Source organism: Sciurus vulgaris, assembly GCF_902686455.1.
Source record: "Sciurus vulgaris genome assembly, chromosome: 13".
Classification (NCBI taxonomy): domain Eukaryota; kingdom Metazoa; phylum Chordata; class Mammalia; order Rodentia; family Sciuridae; genus Sciurus; species Sciurus vulgaris.
The window spans coordinates 24694219-24711046 of record NC_136474.1 but is presented as its reverse complement, the minus strand read 5'-3'; the positions used below and the strand labels follow the sequence as shown (position 1 = coordinate 24711046).

Here is a 16828-nt window from a genome sequence, read left to right as displayed (position 1 = left end):
CTCACAGGAGGTAATTGTGGATAGCTGATGAAGAAACAGGAAAGGGAGACTAGGGGCTGGGGAAGCTGCAGAGGCAAGTGGCAGAGCTGCAGAGCAGAAGAGGCTTAGGTCCTGGAAGAAGATATAAAGGAAAATATACACTTTGCTCGATCTTAATAAGGACATGAGTATCCTAAGGTCCAACGTTTGATTTTTTTGTGGCAGGAGAGAAGTCTGCTCTGCAGTACTTACCAGTATTATGTAGTGTTACACATTGTCTTTCTCTAAGCATGATCCTGAGTAACACATACCATTTGCTGGTAGGAGAAAGCTTGGCTTTTGTAGAAGCATCTCCAATTATGAAAAGCCAGTTAATGGACCTACTTCATCTCAAAGGCACCTTGTGGTCATCTTTCTACCACAATGTTGACTAAGGCTCAGATCATCTTATAACATAGAAAGCCCTGGAGGTTTCTTAGCCAACATGCAGAAAGTAGATTTTCTGAATACACATAGGCATCTACTATCTGTTCCAATCTAATACCCCAGTTTCCTATCAAGTGGTAGAAAACCAATTGGTCACCCATTTAATCCAGAAACATATAAGGTGGGTTTTAAATTCTAACTCCTTCTCCTTGACTTTTGAGACTATACTAGTTAGAGAATTCATTCATTGTCAACTCCACATGGTGTGATCCTTAAAACGCCCATCATTATCCAGAGCTTACCAATATATTTCTTTTAACTACACTTAAGCCAAAAGAAATCTGCTTCATATCACTAACCCAAGTAGAGAACAGGAATCTAGAAAATTTGACAACTACCTTTCTATAGAAAGAAAAAGGCCATTGGATTCCATCCACCTTCATTATAACGTTAAGGTTTATATAAATCTGTGAAGTCAGCAAGTCTTTTGAAATCACTTCCCAATGGAAGCAGTTGGTGAAGCCAAAACAGAGAAGAGAAAGTTTCTTAGACTGACTACTGGGCTGAAGAAAAAGAAAATAGTGGCTACATCTCAAGAAACTTCTAATTAGACATCCTTGCAGTAGGGGTAGGAAATTTGTCTTCAATTGTACAAAGAAGCAGCAAATGAAAATGTTGATAATAGGGAAAGTCAGAATTGAAAGAAAATTATAATTTGCTTTGAATATGACTGAAAACAAGTTAAGAAGAAGCAGAGAACCAAACAAGTCCAAACCCTGAAGAAAAATTAAATAAGAAAATAAATTTAAAAATTAATTGGCTCAGCAAATTATTTCATCTCCAGACCTGGAATGAAATTAAGACATAAATATTCATGTTGATTTCAACCCATTTCTGAATGGTAAACTGCTTTCTTCTCTTTCCTCTTTGAATCTTTAGATCTTGGATGTTTGTTGGGTTTAGCAACTTCAGTTGAGATTTCTTTCAAGAGAATGACTGAATTTTCCTGTAAGGTGACCACTGAACTTTTTCATGTATGACATCCCCCCAGGGTGAGGTGGCAGCTGTCCCTCCACCCCCACTAATGTGGGTTTACCCATAGAATATGGTGGTGGTACTTCTTGAATTTCAGGTCTGGGTCACTAGGAGCCTTGTAGTTTTTTTCTCATGAAATACAGGAAAATCTTAGGAAAATTGACTCCACACAAAAACCTTGACTAGTCCGAGACCATCATGCTGTGAAGAATCCCAAACCAGTCAGGTGAAGAGGTACTAGCAGAAGTCTGCAAGTGAGGCCTGCTCCTTGGGGCTCCCTGCCACACCCCTGCCAGTCAGTACAGCATGTTCATTCACTGAGCGATGGGGTTGTGTTTACCTGTAGTGATAGACAGCTGGAGCAGAGATGTGTGTGGATTGGGGGATGGGTTCTGGGGGGAAGACATCCCATGTCTGCAAAAACTTAGAAGGTAAGAATTCTCAAAGGTCACCAAACTGGGTTTCTGAGTTCATAAAAGGGAAAGTTGATGTTCAAAGGAGCTGCAAATTGCTCCAAGGTCACCCAGCACATGAGTAGCACTAAAGCAAGAAGCCAAGTTTTCCACGTGGAGTGCCCTTTCACTACGTAAACATGCCTCAGTCCTTAATTGAAGAAACATCAACATCTCTTCATGAATCTGGGGTGCTAACTTTGCAGAAAACCTGAACTTCTTGTCTGGCTTCCAAATTGGGGTGACCATAGCTGTGCCACATCTACGCTCCCCTCAGCAGACAGACTCCAGGAAGCATAAAAATTCTGGAATCCATGTTTTATGGATGCAGCCTGAGTGAAGCATTTGATTAGCATCCAGGAAGCCAGGGCGTGGTCAGGGGCTGAGACTATACCCACATGACTGCAGTGGTCCACTCAGAACCTCAGAGCCCATAACTCTACCCCTTCCCCACACTCTGTGCTTCTTATCTCTGCCGTCTTTGGTGCTTCTTTTAGTCTCAAACCATAGCTCCTCAGGTGAATCTGTCTTTCCTTTGGGCACGTATTTGCAGACAAACTTTCCCTGTGTTTGTATCACTGTTCAGTGGATGCACCTAGCTCTGTGCTCATATAGACCTTGGTGATAATAGCCCTGCAGAATCGCAAATAGATTAGAAGAAAGTCACTGAGGAATGCTTCCCTTGAGCTGTGGCAGTATTCACCATTTAGTAGACCCAGGAACCTTCCAGTTAAACAGTGCTGGCAGCTTGGTACATGGGCCCACTGCCTAGGCCATGCAGAGTAACATCCCTCATCAGTGACCATGTAAACCTTCCAGAACTTCAGTGCTTATCACCGCAGCTCCAGGATCTCCCAGAGATAATAAAAAATGGAGTCAAACAAATCTGCTAGATTCTTTCCTCACAGAGCATAATATACACACTATTCTGTACTTCACCTTTTTATTTAAAAAATCAGTAAATACCTCATTTTTAAGTGTGGATATTATTACATTTTTGGCTTAGAGGCACTGCTTCTGGTTTAATCAGTCACCTATTGGTGGAAGACTGGACCATGCTATTCTGGTGTTAAAAACATCAGTAGTTAACACCCTCACTTGGGAGTTGGATGTGAGTAAGGATACTCTTCCGAATCACCATTTAGAGAAAAATGAATACCAGGGTGGACTGAGCTCCCTCCCACCTCCTTGGGATTCCAAACATTTGTAATTTATTTGAATGAATATTCCCAATCATCCCTGCTATGGTTTGGCTCTCGAACGTCCCCCTGAGGCTCATATGTTGAAGGCTGTGGCATTTTTGGAAGGTGGTAGACCCCTTAGTAGTTGGGACCTAGTGGAGACAGTTAGGTCATGGTGGTGTACCAGGGACCTGGCCCCTTCCTCTCCCTCTTCTCACTTCCTGGCCTCCATAAGATGAACAGTTTCTTCTACTACATGTCTCATTGTGGGGTACTGCCTGGCCCCAGGCCCAAAAGCAGTGGGGCCAAGGGATCATGGACTCTGAAATAGTGAGCCAAATGAAACCTTTCCTCTTCGTAAGCTGCTGATCTCAGGTATTTGTGATAGTAACAGAAAGCTGACTAATACAATCCCTGTCATGTTATTTTAAAAATTCTCACCGGCAGTGTCAGTGACTGTTATATCTTCCCTAGGCCCTAAGGCAGCAACTCCTGATTTGGAACTTTCAGAATTCTGCCTTCACAATTTCATCTACAAACATGCAATGACATCTGTCTCCACACTGATGTAGTTGTAAATGCAGGCCTGACTTAAATACCTGCTCCTTCTTAACTGGCAGTGTGTGGCTGTGCCTCTGATAGCCTCTCAGTGACTCAGTTTCCTTATAAACCAGTCACAGTAACATGATATCATTAACATAGACTCTTCAGGAGGCTTTTCTGTGAATTAAATGAATATTTATGTACTACATACAAAAACAAAATATGTATCAACAATTTATTACATATGTCAAATTTGCTTTAAGTAATTTCTTATTTACTTCTAAAACATATTCCCACTATGTTTTAGGTATTTGTTTCAGCAAAAATAAAATTCTTTCCATGAAGAACTTGTACCATAGAAAAGAAAAAATATCCTAAATTTTAACTTGTCAGTGAATTTAGAATAGCAATTCTCAACTTGAAATCCCAAGAAGCCATTTACCTTTGGATTAGAATTTGGATGAGTTTTTAAAATAAGTAATAAATTCCTAACTATTATTACAGAAGGAAAAGATTGGGGAAAGTATGGTCCTCAAAAGCATGGCGAGATCTAAACCTTAAGTGCCTGGAAGTTATTTATTGATAAAAGGAATTAAGTAAGAAATCTGGTGCTTTTTTTCCACTATGGTGATGGCTGCCAGGGAGGCGCTGCCTCTCTGGTGGAAAACATTAGGGAGCAACTGGCAGGACCACCAACTGCAGAGAGGAGGTGGCTCTGGAGGTCACATGCAGGGGGTGATGTCTCTCTCAGCCAGGTTGGAAGAAGATGCAACCCTAGGAGCCCGAAGGTGAATTAAAAGGCCCAAAGGAAAACACTCCGTTCCATGGGAGGGATTTTCTTCTGGGTATCTGAGGGTGGCCAAGAGGTCCGAGGTTGCCAAAGAGTCACTAGACCCACGTCACTTCTCTCCACGTACCCAAGGGTCCAGAAACTGTGGCTGTGCTTTTTTTTTTTTTTTTTTTTGTAGGAGGCAGATGAGAAACTGGAAGACAAGCCACCAGACAGAGGGTGATAGAGAGGCCAGCAAATGTCAGTTATTAGGGTGGGAGGGAGAGGGGAGACTTGCAGGCAGGCCTCGGGGTCTTCTTAGATCTGTCACTCTCTTCCATCCAGAACTATGGCGGGAGTTGCCTCCGGTTTACCAGACTCCGTGCTCTGACCACAGCTGGTTGGTCCAGAGTGCCCTGAACTGAGATGATCATCCCTTGTACTGGGTCCTGAAGGGGCTGCTTGACCCAAATGAGGCAAATTGGATTTTTTTTTCCCACCAGAAAAGAAAAGAAAGAAGAAAAAAGACTTGGTAGTAGAAATTATTACATAAGTGGACCTTTGGGTGATGTCAGTCAGCTTCATGCTGGACAGAGCTCTGCGCCTCGCATCCTCCTGGATGCCCCAAAGCAGGCCTCTGCCAATACTTTCCTCAGCCTCTCATCAGCTGCCTCGCATCAGGCTCTGGCTGGGGTGGCCTGAAGGGCTTTGGGAACGAAGCCTCGGCTCACTGGACACCTCCGAGAGGACAGGGGCGTTTACTAGCCTGGCTCTCCTGGAGCAAACGCTAGCCCTGGCCACGATCCCGAGCAAGCAGAGGTGGACAACTGAAGCCATGACAGGTGGTGGGCATCTGAGGCCGGAGCAGGCCCACAGTGGCTGCTCAGTTAGCTTCGGCCTGTCACAGGGTGCAGGTGCACACCCCCATGTGCCTGTCGGAACTCACCTATCAGCTTGTGTCGCTAAGAGCAGGGGCCTGGGCTAGGACAGCTTCTCCCCCAGCTACAGCAGAGACTCCTGAAGCATGAGGTGCTGGGCCTAGGCCTCACACTCCGTTTTTAGGTTAGAGTAGTAGGGACTCTGAGCTAAAGTTTGGATTCTAGTAGGCCACCCTCAGGAAAATTTTGCCACTCTTCAGAAGGATAACATTTTCTTATAAACTGACCTCCTGAGCCACTGGGATTACAGGCATGTACCACTTTGTCATTTTTAACAGCTGCAATTAGTATTCTTTCACCTCTTCAGGGAAACAGACTGTCACTGCATCAATGACAGGACTCAGAGCCTTTTTTTGAGCTGCTGGTATCCACCTTCAAACCCACCTCTAACTCTTCACTCACCATCTGGACCTAATGCACAGGGCAGTTCAGAAAAATTGCTGTTGTATAAAACTCATAGTATCATCATGAATCTGCCTTGTTCTTCGGATTTTGAACAATGCTATCTTTTTCCACCTGTTTCCAATAAAAGTAATTGCTATGTATATCTAATAAAACTTGAATCTTGAAATAATGTTTCACTTGAAGTATAGTATAAAATAGTAAAACCTTTTCTGTCCTTCAGAAAACCATTCTATCCTATCATGAGGTTAAGCTACTATGTCTTTTTTTGGGGGGTGGGGGGGGCCGGGGGATTGAACTCAGGGGCACTCAACCACTGAGCCACATCCCCAGCCCTACTTTGTATTTAGAGACAGGGTCTCACTGAATTGCTTAGTGCCTCGCTTTTGCTGAGGCTGGCTTTGAACTTGAGATCTTCTGCCTCAGCCTCCCAAGCAGCTGGGATATCTTATCTTTTCTTGAACAAAATTTTCACAACTTGTTTCTCATCTATTTTTTTTCTGGGAAAATCAAGCATAGCCTTCAAAAAAAGTCACTCATTTAGAAAAAATATCAATGCAAACATATAGCTAAAACATGGATTTAATAATAATCAATAATAATAATTTAGATAGCCAGGTTTTGTTGAATGGTACCAATAGTAAATACAGTTATCATGGATTTTAGATACATAAAAGTAGTCTATAAAGTAGGGTAGGAGAAGGGCAGAGTGCATAAATAAGACTAGAGAATGTATTTTTATAGTTATTCTTTTTTAGAAAGTTAGAGAAGGAGGCTTTTCATAAAGAAAGAAAATAAATCCATTTTCTTGCAGGAGAGGTGGCTAAAGCCACGGGGTGGAAACAGGTGAAATAGTTTGTTTTCCTGTGAAAATAGGAGGCAGAAGGAACCCACTTCTGTCATTGAAATGCAAACTATAAGGTCGACCATAAGCCAAGTGCCTGTCCTCTTGACCCCCAGACATTTTTAGGTAGAGGCTCAGATCCAGTGAGAAATGTCTGTTTGCCAAGAAGGGATACTAGGTTCAAGGCAGAAACAAATTGAGATAATAAAAATCAGGATAATGAATTTAGAGAAAGCATCCATGTTTATTAATCAAAACTTTTTACAGAATAAAAAGGAATGCTTAAGTTAATTCACATGTACCTCATTTATTTTTATTTGCAAGTGAAGCCTCGGGGTCCGAGCTGAAGCACTGATGATGTATTTGACTTGTCAACAGTAGCCGTGGCAGTGGGTGACGGTGATGATGAGCACCCAGCATAACTCCTGAAACAAATCACACAGGGCGATGCTAGTGAGCATCCGCTGCAGATGTGCTTTTGTCAAACCAAGTTACTCCTGCTGAGAAAATGTTGCATGACGAGGCTGGAAAGAAGTAAGTGCTTGTTTTCCTGATGATTTTCTGAGGTGGGAGGAATGTTCCTGTGTGTGTGGGTGTGGGTGTGACTCAGGTGCTACATAGCACTTTGATCACTCTATTCTGAAGTTACAAAATCCCGGCAGGGCCTCAGTCGTGCTTCTGGTCATCTTTGTACACACTTTGCTCTTGCATGTTATATTCATTTGTAAAAAACTATTCCATTGGAAAGGGAAAATATGGAGAATGATATTGACCAAATAATATTGTCATGTCGTGTGCACGTACAAATACGTAATGACAAATCCCACGTTAGAGACTACTGTAGTGCACCAATTAAAATATGGAAAAAATTCCATTGCAAATGTACCTAAACGTTTTAATACTTTGATAATTGGTAATTTGAAAATAATGGGTTATACATTTATATCAGTATTTTTGTATTGACATTAAATGGCAACAATATTGAGGATAAGAAAATAGCTTTTTGTGAAATTATATCTGATCTCCCCTTAACCTGTGTTCAAAGGTCCCCAGGGACACCACTTAATACTGTATGACAGCTTCACATTTTACCCATGAAGGTTCTTTCTTTACAGAAAAAAAAAAAAAATAAAAGAATTCATTGAATCTGTATGTATTACTCCTTTTTTCCCCTCATGACCCCAAATTTGAAAGATACATATAATAGAAAGAGATGACATATACTAATCAGATCTGTTCATCTCTTTTCAATTCCAATTTTGCAAGCATATAATTTTTGAAATCCTGCATTGGCCAAACTCGGTTTATTGACTCACATTAGATGTAAAATATGAATTACCCTCTAGGCCTGTGTATAATCAGTTATGCTTTAGGCCTGGATACAACCTGGACATGCAGTAAAAATCTCAATGAAATTGAAGGAGGAGGGCTGGAGGTGTAGCTCAGTGGTAGAGCACCTGCCCTGGGTTCGATCTCAGAGTATCACGAAAATAAACACACACACACATACATACACATACATAGAATCAGAGTAGGAGGTATGACTGTATTGATTTGTACACAGTATAAGGAACGGAGTCATTCAGTGTCATGGGCCTGTCTGCATGCATGCGGGCACCCCTCTGTAGCTCTTATAGCCTCAAAGACAAATACAACCATTCACATAAAAATCTGATGAAAGAACTTTTTATGAAGTAGTGAGAAAGGCGTTACTATCAACTGACGGGCACTAAAGAGGTCAAATGCACTCTACCATCATCGCTAAGGTGACTGGATGAGAGTAAGTGCCTATAACCAAGTACTATAGACTGGGTATCTTATAAACTGTGAGAAATTTGTTTCTCTGGGGACCTTTTATAAGGGCACTGATCCCATTCAAGAGGGGTCTACGGTCACGGCCTACTTACCTCCAACATCTTCTAATGACATCACACTGGGAGTTAGGATTTCAACATAGGAACTTTAAGGGACCCAAGTGCTCCAGGGCAGGTATTCTGTGGAAGAGGTTTGACTAAGTGATGTGAAATCCGCTGATGAAAAGAAGCATGCATTAACTTGTCACTGTTTACACAGTGTGGTACTGTAGCAGATGCAATGATAACATGTCACACAGGCATTAGAAAAATCTTACTGCACTGTTAAACATTTTCCAGGTTTTTTATTGGTGCACTATAGTCGTACACGATATGACAATACAATTTGACCAGCTTCATTCCCTTTCCCTCTCCTCCTCCCTCCCCTTGGTTCCTTTCCTCTACTATACCGATCCAAATGCCTTTATTTTCCTTTTTCCTTTCTGGCTTCCACATATGAGAGAAGGTGTATGACCCCTGACCTTCTGAATTTGGCGTATTTTGCATAATATAGTGCTCTCAAGTTCCATCCATTTTCCTGCAAATGACATAATTTCATTCTTCTTTATGGCTGAATAAAACTCAATTCCATTCTCTTTAATCCATTCATCCATTAATGAATACCTAGGCTGGTCCCATAGTTTGGTTATTGTGAATTGTGCCACTATGAAAATGGCTATGCCTATATGGCTATAATATTATGACTTTAATTCTTTGGGATACAAAGAGTTGGTGTAGTTGGGTCCCCTATGGTGGTTCCATGCCTAGTCTTTTAAGTAAACTCCATAGTGATTTCCATAGTGGTTGTACTAATTTACAATCTCACCAACAGTGTAAAAGTGTTCCTTTTTCTTCACATCCTCTCCAGCATTTATTATTGTTTGCATTATGACTGGGGTGAGATGAAGTCTCAGTGTAGTATTGATTTGCATTTCCCTAATTGCTAATGATGTTGATCATTTTTTTTCATATATTTTGGCCATTCATATTTTTCCTTTTGAGAAATGTCCATTTAGTCAATTTGCCCATTTATTAATTGGGGGTTTTTGATGTTAAATTATTTTAGTTCTTTATGTATTTTGGTTATTAATCCTCTGTCAGATGAGTAGCTAGCAAAGATTTTGTCCCATTTTGTAGGTTCTCTCTTCTGAGGTCTTCAATTTCTTTCTTCATTGTTCTAGAGTTTTCATTAGTAGAGGTCTTTCACCTCCTTGATTAGATTTATTCCTAGGTATTTTTGAGGCTATTATGAATGGGATTATTTTCCTGATTTCTTTCTCAGCAGATAAATGATTGGTACATAGGAAAGTTATTGATTTTTGTATGTCGATTTTGTAGCCTCCTACTTGGTGAACTTGTTTATTAGTTCTAGCAGTCTTTTGGAAGAGTTTGTTTGGATCCTCTATGTATAGGATCATATCATCTGCAAACAGTGATAATTTGACTTCTTCCTTTCCTATTTTTTATCCTTTTATTTCCTTCTTTTGCCTAATTGATCTGCCTATAATTTCTAGTACTGAATTGAATAGGATTTATGAGTAGACAACCTTGTCTTATTCCAGATTTTAAAGAAAATGTTTCAAAAATTTCCCCATTCACTATGACATTGACTTTGGTTTTTTTATATACAGCCTTTATGATGTTAATGTCGGTTCCCTCTATCACTAGTTTTGCCAAATAAACATTTTTAATGATACACATATGCCATGAACAAAGAGTGGCATTAGACTTTCATAGTTAGGTCTGTTCCATTGTTTCTGCTACTTGTATTTTTAGGAAGAATTTAAGATGTTGAATATAGTTGTAAAGATCAGTGTGAAAAGATCATGGGAAACTCCCTCAAAAGTTCATCTTCAAGTTAGCTCATCAGGTAGAAGCAGGTTTTCAAGCAGAAAATCTCTCCATTAACAATGATTTGAAGACCAAAGAGGAACCAACAATTTACTGGGCCCATAGCTTTAACAAAGATAATCTATAATGTTAAGAAATAATTAAAAGCAATTGAACAAACAGACCATGGCGTATGTCCCAAAGACTTATAGTATACTGTTGGAGTTAATAACTTTTATGATCTATTCATCTATTATTTATGAAATGAAATCATTTAAAAAAGAAATTGTAGAAATCAAAATACGAACATTTTAGAACTTGGATTGCACCTTGTGAAGGTGTTCACATGAAATAAGAAAGACTCAAGGACAGAAGCAGCACACAACTCATTTTGCAGTTTGTCATGGAGACCTTCCCCAAAAAGTGAGAAAGGAACCATCAGCTAATGATAGGTGAAGAACAAAGTGAGTGAAATCATGTTGTTAAATTAGTAATGTCTGTGGCTAAATTGTGGCAAACGTCTCGCACACTCAATGTTGCACAGATTATGAACTCAGACATAACACTTCGCAAATAGTTAGTTTTGTATCCCTCTCCTTAGTAAACCGTGTTCCCTAGCAATCACTTCACATCTATTGCCTTAAAGAAGCAGGGCATCACTGGGGGTGGTGGCACATGCCTATAATCCCAGCGACTTGGAAGGCTGAGGCAGGAGGATCAAAGCCTCAGCAACCTAGTAAGGGCCTAAGCAACTTTGTGAGACTCTGTCTTAAAATAAAACACATAAAGAGTTGGGGATGTGGTTCAGTGGCTAAGCACCGCCTGGTTAAAAACATCACCATCTCATAGTCAGATGCATATATAGTCAGAAGATACAATTTTACCAATTTTGAATGTCTCTGTCTTAGTTTTAAATCACTGAATTTAAGATCTGGGAACATGGACAAGCTCCATCTGGTCTTGGTATTTGTGAACAAAGGAGAGAAGAACATAAGGGGGCTATAACTTTGTGGGGGGAAAAGTGTCACTACTATAAAGTTTGAATCTAAAAATTTTGGATACAATAACATTAAATTCAGCATGTATTGACAAACTTTTGGGTTTCATAAATTATTGCATATATTTTAATGATTTTGCAACTCTTCTTGAAAAAACATGAATTTTATATCATTTTCTATTTGGAGTTATTGCATTCTGCCTAAAAGTGGTGAGTATGTATGGTTTGAGGTCACTTATAAGAAATGCTGCAGGGTGAACTTCCCCAGTGTCAGCATTTACCTGGTATTTCACAATCTAATTTTTACCTACGGCAATAGATTGTTCAATAATAATTGTATTTCTCAATGTAGCAAATGAATATAATATTTGAAGGCTTTTATAAAATGCACAGAATTAATTCTTATATATGGATGGATTAGGTATTTTTTTCTGTGTCTATCAACATAACCCATGGTCAGTGTTTTGAGAAAGTGTGATCAGGTAGATTAGGATTTGAATAATGCAGAAATATAAGGATAAAGAATAGATGAGTCCTTTTCAGTCTATTTATTTTCTGTTTGCAATAAATAATATGTTCTAAATAATTCTTTTGATAAAGTTAAATTCTAGAAAACTGCTGCATCTATTCTCAAATTTATTGGACTTTCTATTTGGGTACTTCATTGACAGAAGGGAGGATACTGCTCTACCAACTCAATAAAAGAAGTATATTGTCCTACTAAGTCATTGATAAAGAAGTGTTTTGGTGGCAATGAGTTAATTTGAACATTTCTTGGTTACAAAAAACCAGGGAAAACAAATATATACTTCCAATTTGGGCTGTTTCAATTCTCCTTGGGCAATAATATGAATCTTATTTTTGCCCCTGTTTTCTTGACAGAAAATATAATGGTTACAACTCTATAGAATGTGCAACTGAGAAAATTTCAATGAATGTTCGTGATCGGAGATAGAAAAACTATAAAAACAGACTATTGTTTGGATACACTAAATGCAGATTTAACACCAGCCTAGTTTAGTGTGTGTGTGAGAGAAAGAGAGAGAGAGAGAGAGAGAGAGAGAGAGAGAGAGAGAGAGAGAGAGAGATGTCTTCTCAATCTTTCATGTGAATCATCTTGGAGCAGAGTGTTTTCTTTGAGGTAATTAAAAAGAAAAAATAGTTTAATTTTGTTAGCACTTTCTTTGTAATATGTTTCTTACTTTAATAATCTGTTTTTTTATAAATGATGTTTAGAAAGTATAATTGTAGGTTAAATATTAGCATAATATTTTTGAAACGAATTGTCAAATCTTAATCTTGAGAAACTTCATTTTTTAATTGACTTTGTTTTTTGTGACAAGCTTATTAAACATTTCAAGACCTCTTTTGCATGCAATTTGAAATGCAGTACAGTAGGGCAGGCATTTTATTAAATGTCTTATCTGGAATCCAACTTCAACCTAGAAGAACCATATGTAAAGACTTAATAATAAACTTATGTAGTGAAGACCATTTGAGACATTTCTTTTTGGTTAAATTTTCATGTAGATGTAAGATTTATATAACGTAAAGTTAATCCTTAACCATTTCAAATATACAACTCAGTGTCATTTAGTAAATTCACAATGTTATGCAAGCATCACCATTATCCATTGTAACAAATTGTTTGTTAGCCCAAACAGTTACTCTCTACCCATTAAAGTTCCCCTTTCCTGCTCCTACTATCCCAGTGGGGGCTGAAAATTATACTTCTCACAATAATAATTAGTAACATAATATAATATAATATAATATATATAGTTGTAGGAGGAGTCGAAAGTGGGAGAAGCCTAGGAGTGCCCCCACATGTCCCTTCCCCATGAGGCATCACACTCACACGGGGGCAGGGGAAGTACCATGGGATAGAGACAAGAAAAGTGGCTGCCCCTTTTTCTTAGAGTAGATAATTTAGAGAAATCACCAAACCATGGGTGCATCTTCCTGGCCCTGCCTGACAAACCCCTTCCTGTTGCCCACTGATCCCAGGTAGCACCTTGTTTCTAGATCCACTTGAGTTGGAAGACTGAGTCTGATGGGTTGTCTTTTCTGTTATATAGGAAGTAGCTCAGAATTCAGCCATTCTGGCCAGTGTGTGATGGAGTCTTTGTTCCTAGTTCTCTCTCTGGCATTCTCTATTTCTCTGATTAGCCTTGTCCTGATGCAGTTGACCTGGGAGAGATGAACACTTTCATATACTGAATTAGTATCTCAATATTAATAAGAAATAGCAACTTCATAAAGGAAAGAAGTTCATTGACTTTGCATTCTTCATTACTGGGGCTGCTTGGCAATCCAGGTCATACAAAAGAGGAGGTAGGTTCCCACCTGGCTCATTCTAGGCACTTCTCAGAGGAAAAGCTCTCAAAGACCTCAGGTATCTGAGGACAAGGTGAAGCCTCCGTATTAGGGCTGCTAGTGCCCCTGTCTGCAGGGTTACTTCTCCATTCTTCACATGGTTTCCTCCTTGGTATCCCTGAAGTCTCCGTTTAGGTGCGACCTCTTCAAGAGAAGCCCTCTCTACCCAGAAAACTCCGGCCTTGCCCTCTATTCTATCGTCTCCACTGGGTCCTCATCTCCACCTTGAGGTCCTAGGCTAGAGGAAGGCAGGCAATGTCTAGTAATCACCAGAAATCCAGAGACTAGTAGTATCCAGTAAATGTAGGTGCTTTTCCTTTACTCAAGAATACTCAGAGAAACAAGGACACGTTTCCTGTCCTCAGAAAGCTGTACTTCTGCTACAGCAAACACACTTAGGAAACCGTGTGCTGAAAGAGACAGAAAAAAGCGACAGAAAAATGTAATGCTGCTTTGGATGATAATGGACCTGATTAGTTTAAATTCTACAGTATTTTCTGAAATTAACTTAAAGTTGGGAGACAAGATTTATGAATGTAGTGAATAATTAGAAAGTATCATGTAAGGTTGGATTCCATCAAAACAGAACTATTTGGGATGTATAGACATAAAAGTGTCACAGCTTTAACATGGGGAAAGAGAAGACACATTTTCCTATATCCTTGTCATTTTAATGGGTATCTATGCAAATTCAGAAGAATTTGTGAATCCATCATAAACATTGATACTTTTAACTACTTGCAAAAAATTTTAGGATTAAAAATGCTATAAGTAAATAAATGAATAAAAAAAAAAAAAAACTGCTCAGTTTTACCTTATGAGCTGGGAGAGTCTAGTCTCTTGGAATAGAAAGGACCGGCAACCTACTGCAGAACAGAAAGAAATACTGTTGTAGGTGGCTAGTCAATCATCCACCATTGACTAGACAAGTATAAAGTTTAGAATTCAATTTAATTTACTATAGCTTCAAAAATATGTATTTTAATAAAATAATTTAATAAAGCTTGATTATTTAACATATATAAACTAGAAATACCTCTACTCTGAGTCAGGAATTTTACTATGTCCGAACTGATTTTCTTTTACATTTAACATTTGTATTGATGATGCAGATTGTAACACAATTTGGATCCAGATTTTTTTCCTTTATTTTATGTGTGTGGGTATTCAAACATTAAAATTTAATTAAAATATAAGTCTAAATAGAAAAGTCTGAAAAAGAAGCTTTCCAATTACAAACTGGTCTTACAGAAACAGTACACAGGATGTTACACTGAGACAGGTTGGAGCCATTTTTGGGGACATAAATATCTTGCAGTTACCTTTAAAAAAAAAAAAACAAAAAAAAAATGTATCTAAAGGAGACTGACTAGCCCATCACTCTACTTCAGTTCATATTTTACCTTATGTTTTAAAACAAATCCTTTTTCAGCTCTTCTCATTTTGCTGCAGTATTTTTCTGTTGCTATATGTAGCTGTCTTTCTCATTCTAAAGTGCTCTCATTAGTATAAAAAGAATGACAAAATATTTGATCTCCCATCCTCAGAATCCTTACATTATGTATACTGAAAATAAGACAGTTAGGTTTCTCTGTAAAAAGACAAAAAGCCCACATTGCCCTGCATCACAAATTATGTATTCTAATCAAACCACCTATCTGAAATACCTACTAGTGCACAGCCTTAAAATAAGTTGATTTATTAAAATTTCCCTGGTCAGAAAATGCATTTCAGCCAAAACAACTTTTCTTCTTGCATTTTACTACTTTATATATTATGTGAAAAAATTGTTATTCCAAATGCCTATTTTAAAAAGCCAGGTTTTCAGCATTAGTATTGATTGCATTGAAAAGGCTTCGGATACTATTTAAAAGGTATCACAAACCAGTTCATTTGGTTCAATAATTCTACATCACGGCTCTGAAATAACACTGAAATGTCTACAGCATTGAAAGAATAAAGTTACATGGGAATGTACAAATAATAAAATGCTTCACAGTGTGTTAAAAAGTATATGGAAAACTAAGCAAATAGACCCCGAGAAGTATTTCAACATTCACAAGGTAAACAGGAAGCATCACAGGTGGTCTGACTAAACTCAAAGAATGATTGTTCCCTACAGCATAAAAGCACTGTGATTTAAAATAACTGTCATGCCAAAGACTTGGAAGTCATCTTCCCATCCTCCAAACTAGAATGATGCTGAACAACCTGAAAACTAAACTCTTAGATCCATGACAGAATCCAGACCATAACGGAGAATCACAGCTTACCAGGAGCATAGGCCCTGAGGCTATGTCCACAGCTGTAGTCTGTATGGGTGACCACACTTAAAACTGTAATTCGTGAATTTCTTGAGTCTCAGTGTGGACTATCTTTTAAAGATAAAAACTCTGAAGATACCCAGTCTTGGGATGGTCCATACTTTATGGAGTTTTATTTGCAAGACCCTACCAGGTTCTCACTATGAAGATCAGAGAAAACCTTTTGAGATTTTTCTCAGGATAAAAGGGGAAGGTAATCATAGTTGGAAAAAAACAAAAAACAAGAAGAAGAAGAACAACAACTATTCAGAGCACTCGGCTTTTCTTACCAAGGGCCTACCCTCAGGAGAAACTGTTTTGCCAGAGCCTAGACAACCTGGGTAAGGGAAATGCCCAACTCTAGCTCCTTCCTGTGCACTTTGACCTGGGGAAGGGAAATACACCGAAGACTGGGACCTCATCATAGGACTGTAGTGCGTTTGCTTCTCCCACACATGCTGCTAATTAGTGCTCCTGCTTAACAACAGGGGGTTATAGCTTAAAAAACTGCTAAGCCTTAGACCCTACGACCTCCAAAGACAATAGAGATCAAAGCAAGGGCACTAGAGGAAATTTCAACCTCTGCTATCACAACTACAGCAATCAGTAAACTCAGTGTAACTCTCAGTGTGTGAACATTAAACTTCACACGAAAGACTTATGTACCTCGGTTTCTTTCACCTGGTAGATGCTAGCCGGTTTTCCAACAAAAAATTTAAAATGCATTAAAAGTCATCATTTTCTTCTCCAAAAAAGCATCCGATGGAGAATCACGCATTGCAGTTTGTCATTAGGCCATAACCTCAGGGGCGTTGGAAAACACCCGGGCTGCAAAAATCAGGACCAACTCTCCCTTCAGTCTAAGGGAGCAGAGCGAAATCGCCCCTGCGACGTAGAGGC

General features: G+C 39.0%; 1 long non-coding RNA gene across 1 annotated transcript; it reads right to left on the bottom strand.

Annotated features, from left to right (window-relative positions):
• Positions 1-9793: 9793 nt before the first annotated feature.
• On the bottom strand, positions 9794-16794 carry LOC306643374. Its single transcript, XR_013758915.1, has 3 exons — positions 16595-16794; positions 14440-14491; positions 9794-14035 (listed from the first exon to the last, which is right to left on the bottom strand). It is a non-coding gene; the product is annotated as an uncharacterized lncRNA (long non-coding RNA).
• Between the last annotated feature and the right edge of the window lie 34 nt (positions 16795-16828).